A 14,053-nucleotide genomic window follows, 5' to 3' on the forward strand; every position below is an offset into this window, starting at 1 on the left:
CAGGCACTGAGCGCTATGAGTTTTCCTCTTAGCACAGCTTTCATTGTGTCCCATAAGTTTGGGTATGTTGTACCTTCATTTTCATTAAATTCTAAAAAGTTTTTAATTTCTTTCTTTATATCTTCCTTGACCAGTTTATCATTGAGTAGAGCATCGTTCAATTTCCAGGTATATGTGGGCATTCTTCCCTTATTGTTATTGAAGTCCAGTTTTAGGCCGTGGTGGTCCGATAGCACGCACGGGATTATTTCTATCTTTCTGTACCTGTTGAGGCCCGTTTTTTGACCAATTATATGGTCAATTTTGGAGAAAGTACCATGAGGAGCTGAGAAGAAGGTATATCCTTTTGCTTTAGGATAGAATGTTCTATAAATATCCGTTAAGTCCATTTGGCTCATGACTTCTCTTAGTCTGTCTACGTCTCTGTTTAATTTCTGTTTCCATGATCTGTCCATTGATGAGAGTGGAGTGTTGAAATCTCCCACTATTATTGTGTGAGGTGCAATGTGTGTTTTGAGCTTTAGTAAGGTTTCTTTTACGTATGTAGGTGCCCTTGTATTTGGGGCATAGATATTTAGGATTGAGAGTTCATCTTAGTGGATTTTTCCTTTGATGAATATGAAGTGTCCTTCCTTATCTTTTTTGATGACTTTTAGTTGAAAATTGATTTTATTTGATATTAGAATGGCTACTCCAGCTTGCTTCTTCTGACCATTTGCTTGGAAAGTTGTTTTCCAGCCTTTCACTCTGAGATTGTGTCTGTCTTTGTCTCTGAGGTGTGTTTCCTGTAGGCAGCAGAATGCAGGGTCCTCGTTGCGTATCCAGTTTGTTAATCTATGTCTTTTTATTGGGGAGTTGAGGCCATTGATGTTGAGAGATATTAAGGAATAGTGATTATTGCTTCCCATTATATTCATATTTGGATGTGAGGTTATGTTTGTGTGCTTTCACTCTCTTTGTTTTGTTGCCAAGACGATTAGTTTCTTGCTTCTTCTAGGGTATAGCTTGCCTCCTTATGTTGGGCTTTACCATTTATTATCCTTTGTAGTGCTGGATTTGTAGAAAGATATTGTGTAAATTTGGTTTTGTCATGGAATATCTTGGTTTCTCCATCTATGTTAATTGAGAGTTTTGCAGGATACAGTAACCTGGGCTGGCATTTGTGTTCTCTTAGGGTCTGTATGACATCAGTCCAGGATCTTCTGGCCTTCATAGTTTCTGGCGAGAAGTCTGGTGTGATTCTGATAGGTCTGCCTTTATATGTTACTTGACCTTTTTCCCTTACGGCTTTTAATATTCTTTCTTTATTTTGTGCGTTTGGTGTTTTGACAATTATGTGACGGGAGGTGTTTCTTTTCTAGTCCAATCTATTTGGAGTTCTGTAGGCTTCTTGTATGTCTATGGGTATCTCTTTTTTTAGGTTAGGGAAGTTTTCTTCTATGATTTTGTTGAAGATATTTACTGGTCCTTTGAGCTGGGAGTCTTCACTCTCTTCTATACCTATTATCCTTAGGTTTGATCTTCTCATTGAGTCCTGGATTTCCTGTATGTTTTGGACCAGTAGCTTTTTCCGCTTTACATTATCTTTGACAGTTGAGTCAATGATTTCTATGGAATCTTCTGCTCCTGAGATTCTCTCTTCCATGTCTTGTATTCTGTTGGTGAAGCTTGTATCTACAGCTCCTTGTCTCTTCCTTTGGTTTTCTATATCCAGGGTTGTTTCCATGTGTTCTTTCTTGATTGCTTCTATTTCCATTTTTAATTCCTTCAACTGTTTGATTGTGTTTTCCTGGAATTCTTTCAGGGATCTGCGATTCTTTCAGGGATTTTTGCGATTCCTCTCTGTAGGCTTCTACTTGTTTATTAATGTTTTCCTGTGTTTCCCTAAGGGAGTTCTTCACGTCTTTCTTGAAGTCCTCCAGCATCATGATCAAATATGATTTTGAAACTAGATCTTGCTTTTCTGGTGTGTTTGGATATTCCGTGTTTGCCTTGGTGGGAGAATTGGGTGCCGATGATGCCATTTAGTCTTGGTTTCTGTTGCTTGGGTTCCTGCACTTGCCTCTCGCCATCAGATTATCTCTAGTGTTACTTTGTTCTGCTATTTCTGACAGTGGCTAGACTGTCCTATAAGCCTGTGTGTCAGGAGTGCTGTAGACCTGTTTTCCTCTCTTTCAGTCAGTTATGCGGACAGAGTGTTCTGGTTTCGGGCGTGTAGTTTTTCCTCTCTACAGGTCTTCAGCTGTTCCTGTGGGCCTGTGTCTTGAGTTCACCAGGCAGCTTTCTTGCAGCAGAAAAGTTGGTCTTACCTGTGGTCCTGAGGCTCAAGTTCGCTCGCGGGGTGCTGCCCACGGGCTCTTTGTGGCGGCAGCAACCAGGAAGACCTGTGCCGCCCCTTCCGAGAGCTTATGCAGCCTCGGGAGTGCCCACCTGACCAGGCGGTGAGGTCTCTTTCCCACGGGGTCTGGGAGCAGAGAGCTGCTGCGGGCCGGGATCCGCGGGTGTGGTACTTCCGGTAAACACAGGACGTGCCCGGTCCTAGAGGAATTCTGCCTCTGTGTGTCCCGATTTCACCAGGCAGCCTTCTTGCAACAGACAAGTTGGTCTTACCTGTGGTCCCGAGGCTCAAGTTTGCTCGCGGGGTGCTGCCCAGGGGCTCTCTGCGGCGGCAGCAACCAGGAAGACCTGTGCCGCCCCTTGCGGGAGCTTCAGTGCACCAGGGTTCCAGATGGCCTTTGGTGTTTTCCTCTGGCGTCTGAGATGTATGTACAGAGAGCAGTCTCTTCTGGTTTCCCAGGCTTGTCTGCCTCTCTGAAGGTTTAGCTCTCCCTCCCACGGGATTTGGGTGCAGAGAACTGTCGGACATTATTCTTAAAAAGTAGACAGCAATGAAAGTGTGTGTGTGTGTGTGTGTGTGTGTGTGTGTGTGTGTGTGTTTTCATGTGTATTCAAGGAGATTGGTTAGTTGTAATACCCACCTGATATGAAAACCATCAGGTGCTCAAAGTTAGTTATTTAAATGGTGTAGTATTAGCACAATGTATGCACATCCTCCTGTACACTTACGATCATATCTAAATTATCTATGATAAAAATAATTTAATATACTTATTAAATAATTATAATATATTAAACTAATACAATTTATAATAAAATAATAAAAATATTATTCAAATATTTATTGTTCTTAGTTCTTTAGACATAACAAGAAAAAAATCTGTACATATCCAGTATAGATGTGATTTAATATATTTTTTATAGAATACATATGTGTATAATTCTCAGTGTATGCTTGTTTGAATACAAGTATGCAGATCTGGTGGATATGGAATCCTTAGATAAAGAAAGCCAACTGTGTATGCAGTTGAATATGTGTACAACTTTATATAACTGTATAATACAGACTATGTACTTTATATATGTGTGTTATTAATTTTTAGATGTGTGACAGGTATGCTTTACTTGGAATCACATGAAAATAGAAATTTAAGAATAACCAGGATACCTTCAGACAGCATTCTGGAACTACTGCATTTTGTTGGTCCTGGGTAGTCCAATCTGGCATCTTGACCTTGACTTGTTACCCCAAATAAGCAGGTTCCAGCCTGCACAGCAACCACTGAGAATAGCAGGCAGTGGTCCAGTTTGGATGCTACTGTTCCTTTAGGTCCTTTTTATCTTTAAAGAAAACTTTACATATTACATTTGAATGTACAAATGATACATGTCTCTACCTAACGATTAAAAGTTTGGTGATACTCAATTATTTGGATTCTACAAATCAATGAACTGTTGTTATCTGCAAAACCTTGGACTAGTTGTTAAAAAAATTAGTAGAGAAAAACAGGCTACCTCTTTCCTGTTGATTTACAGTATACTGCAAAGACAAAAAACACTGTGATATAATTAGCACTGCTCCAGAATAATATAGAATGCATATGTGATTACATTCTTTCAAATAGGTAAGGAGGTAAAACTATGAAGGACAGGCTATCATGTGTCTTAGGGGTTTTACTGCTGTGTAGAGACACCACGGCCTCTTAACTCTTTAACTCTTTTAAAGGAAAACATTTCATTGGGTCTGAGTTGCGGTTTCAGAGGTTTAGTCCACCATCATCCTGGAAAGATACATGATGGCATGGAAGTAGACATGGTTCTGGAGAAGGAGCAAAGAGCTCTACATCTTCATCTGCAGGCAGCAGCAGAAGATTGTGAGTCATACTGGGTATAACTTGAGCATAGGAGACCTTAAAGCACACCCAACAGTTACTCACTTTCTCAAGCAAGGTCACACCCACTCCAACAAGGCCACTCTCCTAATAGTGCTACTCCCTACAGACCTATAGGGACTATTTTATTTCAAGCCACCACATCATCAATCAGGGTAAAATGACTGCAAAAGTTTTAAGAAAGAGAGAGAGAGAGAGAGAGAGAGAGAGAGGAAGAAAGGAAGGAAGGAGAAATATTAAAATGTACATAAATAATCTAAAAATTGATAGAAAAACAGTAAGAATTTGTACAAATAGTAAAAGAGAACATAGGCTAAAATGTGTCTCAATGACAAGGGATCATCAACAAAACCCTTCAAAATTCTTCAAGCTCACCCCTACACCTCAGAAAAACTCATCAAAATGGACCACAAGTGACTATATAGAAAACAACTATACATGTATGAGAAAATACAGCATTAAGCAAAGAATACACACACATCAAAAACAGTTTTTTTTAAAAGTCAATAAGCTGTACCTTATCAGGATGTTTAAAGCTTGTTCCACAAAAACCCCTATTAAGAATATGAAAGATGAAATTTAAAATGGCAAGAAGAATCTGCTAACCTGTTGAATTGGAAACTTTTCTTATTGTGATGACAAGTTGACAAAAGCAATTAATACAGATGTATTCTGTCTCTTAGCTTGAGGGGACACAGTCTACCATTGAGGGGAAGGCATGTAACTCCAAAATTACAGGACTGTGCAGCTTGTACTTTTAACATCCTCACATCTTGGCAGAACCAACAGGACATGATGGCAGGCTACACACCTTCAAGACCCACCCCTAGTTACCACACTTCTTCTAGTAAACCTTTATCTCTTAAATGTTCAACAACCTCCAAAAACAAGTTTATCAAGTGGGGACCACATATTCAAACACATAAGGCCAAGGAGTTGCATTTCACAAACCACTACCTTGAGTCTATTAGAACCCTCATGTCTTAGTTAGGGTTTTACTGCTGTGAACAGACACCATGACCAAGTCAACTCTAATAAGGACAACATTGAATCAAGACTGGCTTACAAGTTCAGAGGTTCAGTTCCTTATCATCAAGGTAGAAGCATGGCAACATCCAGGCAGGCATGGTGCAAGAGGAGCTGAGAGTTCTACCTCTTCATCTGAAAGCTTCTGGGAGAAGACTGGCTTCCAGGAAGCTAGGACTAGGGTCCTAAAGGCCATGCCCACACTTGTGCCAACAAAGCCACACCTATTCCAACAAAGCCACACCTCCAAATAGTGCCACTCCCTGGGCCAAGCATTTTCAACTACCACACCTTGAGTCAAGTAGATTTAAAGGGAAAAAACTCAGAAAAATAAAACAATCTAATTAGAATAGGAGCAAAAGTTATAGATTAACATATAAAAATGACAGATAAACACAGGTAAAGATATCCAACAGCATCAGCAACAATGAAATTTTAAAACAGTATACAGTATATGTAGCAGAATGGAAAAATAACTATAAAAATATTAGTAGACAAAAAGAATGCCTAAAAAGCCATCAGGAATCAAACTATTAACACTTTACAAAAACAAAACAAAAACACCAAAACCTATAATGCATGGAATTCAGTGTATATATAGTTATAATGAACTTTTCGTACCTAGGATGATGATGGTCCCTCCAAGAGTCAAAGATCACCTAACAAAACCCCCAATATCAGACATGACACATCCACTTTTAAGTTATTGGCCAGGGATGTCTAAAAGACTCACAAAACATAGTCTATTGCTGTTTGCCTTACTCACCCTCACCCCCAGCAGAGGAACCTACGTCCCTATTGCTGGAGACACCATGAACTTCAGAAATGGGAACCAGAAACCCCTACCTGTATACCCCCTACCTGAGAATTAGTTTTCATTGTACCAGAAGGAGCCATGCAAGATTCCAAAGGAGGGAAGCAACAAACACTCCTACCCAGCTATGATACCTGTGAACTACATTCACAATTATTGTAGCACAATGTTCTGGTAAATATTAAAAATAGGTAACCTTTTATCCCGTCACCAGCACCTGTAGGGCCACATGGCACTGTGGGGACCATCTCAGACCCAAACAGTGCGTGAGCCATTCCAGCATGGCAAGGTGCCATGCTGGTCCCTAGAGTTAGTTCCAGCACCGGAGGGCCCTATGGATCTAACCATAATTTATCTCTGATCAGTATCTCTCCCGGTAGCTCTCTGCTATCCTCCAACTCTCTGGTTCCAATTACCCAGTAAAATCAGGGCTCTAGAAGTCCAGCGTGAGCTTGCCTATCGCAGCTCCCTGCCACAGACTCTACTCACACTGCCAATGACTGCCCGCTGGTAGTTAAGGTATAAACTCCCAACTGCCCAGTGAAGTCAGGACTCAATAAACTATAACTTATCAATCAGATTTATATGTTAAAATCTCAGTCCACAGTACAACCACTCAATTAACTCACAACCAATTGATAAAGATATAAACTGCCCACCAAGATAAGATAAATTGACCTATAGAAACCCATCCCTTAAGAAATATTCATAACAACCTGTATCTATGTAGAAATACATGGTGAGGGTCATTTATGTTTGCCTCCATGTTGGCTCTCCTCTCTCTTCTGCTTCTCCCTCTCCTTCTAAAATGTCTGCTCTCGCCTTCCTTCCTTCTCACTCAATGACAGGCCTCATTTTATCTTGTGTCTGCCTTCACATGCATAATGACATTAGCCTACAACAACCCCATGGGTGTAGGAGTGGCACACGTACCTTGACAGTAACTAACAACTCTCTAATTGCACTTAAGTTCCATTCAGCAAGAGGATACCATGCCTGGTACTGGAAATCTAGTTAACTGCTGAGTACAAGTGAAGTCATGATGTTGGAGGAAAGTCTACAACCACTAATTTACTAAACCAGCACAATCCTTAAGAACAATCTATAACCTTTTGTGTTTGCACACTCACAGATAAGTGTAGTCTCTCCACCCCCTAAAAGAGAAACTTCTCATTGCAACATATGGAGACCATTACAGAAGAAGCACAACCAATCAAAGTACAGAGTTGTGGAACCCAATCCCATTGATACATCTACAAAACACTCCTGCACCTAAGGCTCAGAGAACATTTTGGAAGAGGTGAACAGATTGTAAGATCAAGGAGTTTGCTATGATATTGTATCTCTTAGTAATATTAATAGGTTCCTCCATAAAGTCTCATCAACATAATTGTCCAAATGTGAACTCAACAAGGATAGTCTTAGACTCCTATATATAGTTGGTCCTTTGAACCAGAATGTCCTCGGTTCCAAGTTGTAAGAACATTTGGGGAGGATTAGGAAGTGTGGCCTTGTTGGATATGGTGTGTAACTGAGGGCATGCTTTGAAGTTTCTAAAACCAAGACCAGGCTTGGTATCTCTCTGCCTATGGATCAGACTGTAAAGCTCTCAGGTACACAATGCTGGCCCGCTTCTCATCACGATGATCATGGACTAAACCTGTAAGCAAGCCTCCAACTGAATGCTTTCTTATAAAAAACACCTTGGTCATAGTGTCTCTTCACAGAAAGAGAAAAGCAACTAAGACAACATACAAATACAGAGGCATGTAATAACAATTAGTGAAAAAAAGAGGCCATGGATTTGAAGAACAGGAAGAAATATGTGGGATGTCTTGGAAAGTGGAAAGGAAATGGAGAAGTATTGTTATTAAATTATAATCTCAACAAAATAGTAATATCTAGAATATATAAAAGGTGTCACTTTCTAATGTTGCCAAGAATGCAGAGAAACTGAGTCTTTCCCACATGGCTATGAGGACATAATATGGTACAGCCAATCTAGAAAGATGAGCATGCCTCTTCCTACACTTTTACTACTGTGCATGTATTCCATAGAGATGAAAATCCACATTCGTAAATATCTTGTACAATTCTACAGTAGTTTTATTTGTAATATTCCAAAAATCCTTCAAAAATGAATGCAGGAACAGGCTGTGGTACGTCAGGACACACATCTGAGAATATTGTGAAGCAGCCAGAAGGAATCAACTTTCATTTTCAAAACTTAAAACAAAGGGGATTTATGTCACTGCAATTTCTGCTGTAGTTAACAAGGAGGCCACCCCAGCAGCATCCAGTAAAGCAGCTCTTACAACCTTTGTTGGATCAATGATTCCTCTTTCCACCGTGTAGCATCATAACCAACTTCTGCAGAACTTTGCAGAATTTCCTTAACAATCAAAGTTCCTTCAACAACTGCATTCTTAACATTTCTTTTTTTTTTTCCTTTTCGGAGCTGGGGACCAAACCCAGGGTCTTGCGCTTACTAGGCAAGCGCTCTTCCACTGAGCCAAATCCCCAACTCCAACAACTGCATTCTTAGCAATAGTCATTGCAGACATTTTGAGTGCTCTTTGAGTAATTTCTACACCTATTTTCTAATCTTTAATTTCAGGCTTTAATGAGTCCAAGGATAGAATGATCCAAAACAGTGTTTGTGTACACATGCACACACACCACACACACACACACTAGAACAGTGCCTTCTTCACCAGCTGCTCGTGAAGCATTCAGAGTATCCATAACAGTCTTTCTCCTCATTCTCTTCAGCATCACTTGACCCTCCAACCTTCAGTCCAGCTGCTCCACCTGAAGCTTTCATCAGCCACTCATAGTTTTTTCTTTTCACACTCACTAGTCATGACTAACAGTTTGGTGATTTCTTGAATATGGTTTTCAATCTGAGTGTGTCACCTTTGCTTTCAAAAGCATGGCATCATCTTTGGAGACAACTTCCTAAGTCATGAGCTTGAACATCTTTTAGGTTTGAATTCCACTCCCTTTCCTTAAGCACAGCACCACCAGGAGTAACAGCCATGTCTTTAGTCTGGTTCTTCCTATTGCCCCCAAACCCTGGACTCTTGGCTGTTATAACCTGAATGCCAACTATTAGCCTATTTAAACCCACTGAGCTTAGAGCATCTGGGCTTCTGGTGAGCACTTGGAATTAAAAAACGAAGTGCAATGGACTGAGCCCTAGAGATACTCTTTTCTTTGAACAGAACATAGGCACCTTGAAATTCACATTTTGACTTTTTCATGTATTATTGAAATATCAGGAAATATACCCCTATCAAATTTCACTCCTTCAATAATTTCTAATTCACCATTTGGGAACTTTTCCGTCCTTCATACTCGTTCTTCCAACCATTTTCTTTGCATCACAAATGATGTTTCCAATGTCTTCATCTCCATTTGCTGAAATCATAGCAACCTGCACGATTTCTTCAGGGACTGTCGCTGGTCAAAAACCTTTTTGTAAGTTCTACAATTACAGCATCAAGAGCCAATATCACATCTCTTCAGATTTCCATTGGCTTAGACCCTTTGCTAATCTCCTCAAAGCCCTCCTTGACAGAACAGTAGCAATGGGGCTGCCACTCCCCAGCCTCTTCATTTGTGTTATTGGCAACATCTTGAACAAGTTTGGCTTCTAAATGTGTGCATTTGTTCTTTAAGTTGATTAACTTGAAACAGTGACCCCATCTTTTGTTACTATGGGACTTCCCCAACTCTACTCAGTAATTGCTAGTTCTCTTCTTTGAATGACAGCTACAACATTGGCTGAAAGGTCTACTCCGTGAAGGATTAAGGCTCAGGCATCTGCAGCAAATTTTACATCTTTGGCATAGGGATGCATACGATGAGGAGCCAGTACCCAGGACAGTGGGTCAGAGGATAGTTGGTAGTGGAAGTATTTCTGTGGGGTTGTGGTGGCAGCGAGTGCATGAGGCCATCAGTGTCAAGTAATGGTAGAAAGCAAGTTTTGATGTACAACCCTTATAGATCTCAAGGCAATGCTTAGTGACAAAAAAACGAATCCACAAAGATCATACTGTATGATTCCACTTACATGCCATGCTGGAAATAAAACCATGGTGATGGAGAATAGATTAGTTTTTGTTCAACATTAGAAATGAAGAGAAGGTGGTGGCTACAGCTAGAAAGAGGTAAACGGATGGTTTGGTAGGAGCCTTGGAGGGGCACATCTTAATTGTGGTGGCTGGCCCACAAGTCTAGGCATGTGATAAAACCTCACATAGCTACATACGTCCATTCACAAGCATATAAGTGCACGCAATACATGGGAACTCCGAGTAGCCAGTATGAATCGTACCAATGATGATCTCCTGGTTTTGATACTGGACTATAGTTGTGCAATCTCCGTAGGGCTAAACTCAATGTCTACAACGCACTGATTTCCTTTTAGCGATTTCCCATGAGTTTTTACTGGTTGCAGAATGCATGCTAAAATATTGCACAGACAGGTTAGATTGGTGTTACTGACATGCTAATTGCCCACATTTATTATCATGGCACTTCTGGTTGTTCCTTTCATTTGGATTCTTGGCCAACTTCATTAAGTCAGTAGATTGAAGCTGTCAAACAAGGTTTAGACATGAAAAACAAGTTTTGAAATACTGCTGACTACATATGGGATGTTGGAAATCAGCTGAGCAGTGACATGAGTCTGGGTTTTCTGACCATCTCTGTGCTAAACTGATAGTTGCCGGGAGCAATTTAGAAAATAGACTATGGCTGGAAAGAAGGGTCAATGAGGAAAAGTGCTTGATGTACAAGCATGAAAGCTTGCATTTGAATACCTAGCATATACGTAGGAGCAGAACGTGGTTCCATGTGCCTGTGACCTCATCATTAGGCAGCAGAGATGGGCAGATTCCAGGAATTCACTGGCCAGACAGCCTAGCTGAAACAGATGAGCGTCCCGTTCAGTAATAGACTCTGTCTCAGAGGAATGAAGTACAGAGTAGTTGATATCCTCCTTTGGCCTCCATAACACAGGTACCCATGGGCATCCATCACATATACACATACACAACAAAACACTTTCAACATACACAAAAGAAAAAGCTTTATACCCATTATGTGACACTATTCCTGGAGAAATGCAAGACCCACAGATAAGAAACAGAGCAAAGTCATGGTATCACCAAAGTCCAATCTGAGGGACCAACGAGTTTACTGGGGATACTTATAGAATTATTGATGAAGGGATACTTACAGAAGCAGGAATAATTCAACAACAATGGCAGCAAGAGTCCAGTGTAGGTGATAGCTTATAAAATCTGGACCCCCTCCACATTACATCAGGACTTTCAGAAAGCTGAACAGATTGGAGGGTAAATTTCAGGTATTTCCCTAAGATTTCTGAGATTTTTTTTTTCTTTCAGAATTCTTAAAAAAAGAAATGTATTTAGTGTATGAGTGTTCTGCTGCGTATACATCTGCGGGCCAGAAGAGAGCATCAGATCCTCTAATAGATGGTTGTGAGGGGCCATGTAGTTGCTGGGAATTGAATTTGAGGCCTGTGGAGAGCAGCCAGTGGTCTTAGCTGCTGAGACAAATCATTGACCCTTCTTCCAGTATAGTAAAGAAACTTCCTTCAGGGTCCTTTTCTTTTCTCTTTTCTTTGCTTTTCTTTTTCTTTCTTCCTCATCCCCCTTTACCTCCCCCTCCTCTTGCTCTTCCTCCTCCTCTTTCTCTTTTTCCTTCTCCTCCTCTTCTTCCTGCTCCTTCTCTTCCTCCTCCTCTTCTTTTTAAAGGTCTTACTGTGTAGCACGGAATGACCTGAAACTCACTCTGTAGACCAGAGTAGCCTTGAACTCATTAAATGTCTGCCTATTTCTGCCTCCTGAATACTATAATCAAAGGTGTGGAGTCGCATGCCTGGCCAACTACCAAGATCTTAGAGCCTCGGAGAAAAATGCTAAAGAACTGCAAAGCCAGCACTTGCTGAAGCTGGAGGCAGGCAGGAGGTCAGGATCAGCCTTGGCTACTGTGAGAGTCAAGGTTATGTTTCAAGTTTTAATTACTGTGCCTAAGAGATCCATGAAGCAAAAATACCTCTAACCTGTAAGACCCTTGCCCAAGGACAGAATCTTCCTGAGATGCTGGGGGCTATTGTTTTATGGGAGATAATGAGCCACGTTTTCTTCTCCTATACAAGTCTGCCTTACCCAATGGTACAGGATGTACTTGATCACATGTAGGCAGGATGTACATGAGTAGGAACTACATCAGGATGTATGCTTGCCCTTGATTGAATGTAGGCAGGGGATATGTAGGCAGGAAGTATGTCGAGATATATGTTTGCCCCTGATTGGACCTGATGGGAAATGTATGGCTTTATGGGGTTTCCCTTTTAAGTGTCTGCAAAATGTGACCTATGGCCATTTTCTGGGAAGCCAGAGTTTATTATCCTGCCAATATATAATTAAAGATTGCTTCAAATTTGGCTCAAATTTGAGACAGTAGTCTTATTCTTACCTGAGGGGATTAACACTACATAACAAATTCAAAACTCTGTCTCAAAAGAAAAGTAAAATGTGGTCTTATACTTTTAAACACAGCATTCTTTTGTTCTGTGTATTCTAAATTATTATTAAATTTATTTATTTGTTTATTCATTTTACATACCAATATCAGACTCCCTTCCTCTCAGTTCCCCCTCATGCAGCTATACCCTCCATTTTCCTCTCCCCTTCTTTTTTGAGAAGGGAGATCCATATCTAGCTATCACTAACCCCCTCCACTTCCCCATCGCACCCCATCCTACCCCATCCCATTCCTGGCACATCAAGTCATTGCAGGACTAGGCAAATCCTCTTCCACTGAGCCCAGACAAAGCAACTCAATTAGGGGAACGGGATCCACAGGAAGGCAGGTAACAGATTCAGGGACAGCCCATTCTCCAGCTGTTGGAGAACCTGCATGAAGGCCAAGCTACATATGGAACACCACACCCTTAGTGAATCTTTCTTCACAAATTAATTACAAATATTCTAACATGACACTACCTTACGAATACTCCTCCAGTATACAGACACACTTCTTCATATTCTTATCTTCATCAGATTTTTTTTTCTTCATTAGTATCTTTATTTCCTTTCATAACAAAGTATATAAATAGGGTGGGGGTGGAGCCAATATATCCTGGGTCAGCAGTCTTCCAAGATAGGAGACATGAGAGAGACATCAGCCAGTAAGTGAGACTTCAGTATCTGACTATAGATGTCTTCTTTCCCAGTGATGTCAGGGACGAGACAGGAAAGCTGTCTTTTGTTTTTGTTTTTGTTTTTGTTTTTGTTTTCACCTCACTCAAGTGCCAAAGCCTTTCCAGGACTGTGGTACGTCTGTCTTACAGCAATGTGTGATTCTTTGAACAGCTGATTGATAAAATACTTATTTTGAGATTTTAAGCAGTGAGTGAAGAAAAATAAATTTCAAGGACTTTAAAGGCAACTACTAAAACCGTAGTGTTTGTGTAAGGAAAATATTAGAGAAAGAAGACAGGAAAACTACCTCAGCAAGAAAGCAATCACTCTTGTGGCATCCAGGAACTCACTGGTGGTTAACACGTTCTTAATGGATTCAAACTACATTCTACTTCTCCTTGAGAAAGTGTGAGTTAACTAAGCCCACAGTTCTGTCTTTTCTTTCTAAAAGTCTTCTGAGAAGAACTTCACAGCAGTTAATTTAAGTCTTCTGTCATTCTTGAAGCCATTTAGAAAGGACTCATTTTGAGTTTTGTCAGATTCGGTCTGCCAGATGTAGCATGCATGGGTTAGTCCAGGACTTACTGTAAGGCCTTTCCGACTGAGGCAGAGGTGGATCTGTTCAACAGACTGCAGACCCAGGGCCTCGAGCAGTCTGTAACCATGTTTACCTGGTTTTCCTCACATGGGAAGCAAAAACAAAAGCTTGAGAAAAAAAATGGCCTTCAGTTATTCACTTTCTAGCT

The 14,053-nt window shown here is 40.6% G+C and overlaps 1 protein-coding gene and 1 pseudogene across 1 annotated transcript in view; one reads left to right on the top strand and one right to left on the bottom strand.

The window, feature by feature from the left end:
* Rgs20 (regulator of G-protein signaling 20) overlaps nucleotides 1-14,053 on the top strand; it is a gene marked incomplete at its 3' end in the record, with an annotated part of 597,802 nt that overhangs the window by 5,337 nt on the left and 578,412 nt on the right.
* Hspd1-ps36 (heat shock protein family D (Hsp60) member 1, pseudogene 36) lies at nucleotides 8,277-10,028 on the bottom strand (annotated as a pseudogene).

This window comes from Rattus norvegicus, chromosome 5 (assembly GCF_021556685.1).
Source record: "Rattus norvegicus strain SHRSP/BbbUtx chromosome 5, alternate assembly SHRSP_T2T, whole genome shotgun sequence".
NCBI lineage: Eukaryota > Metazoa > Chordata > Mammalia > Rodentia > Muridae > Rattus > Rattus norvegicus.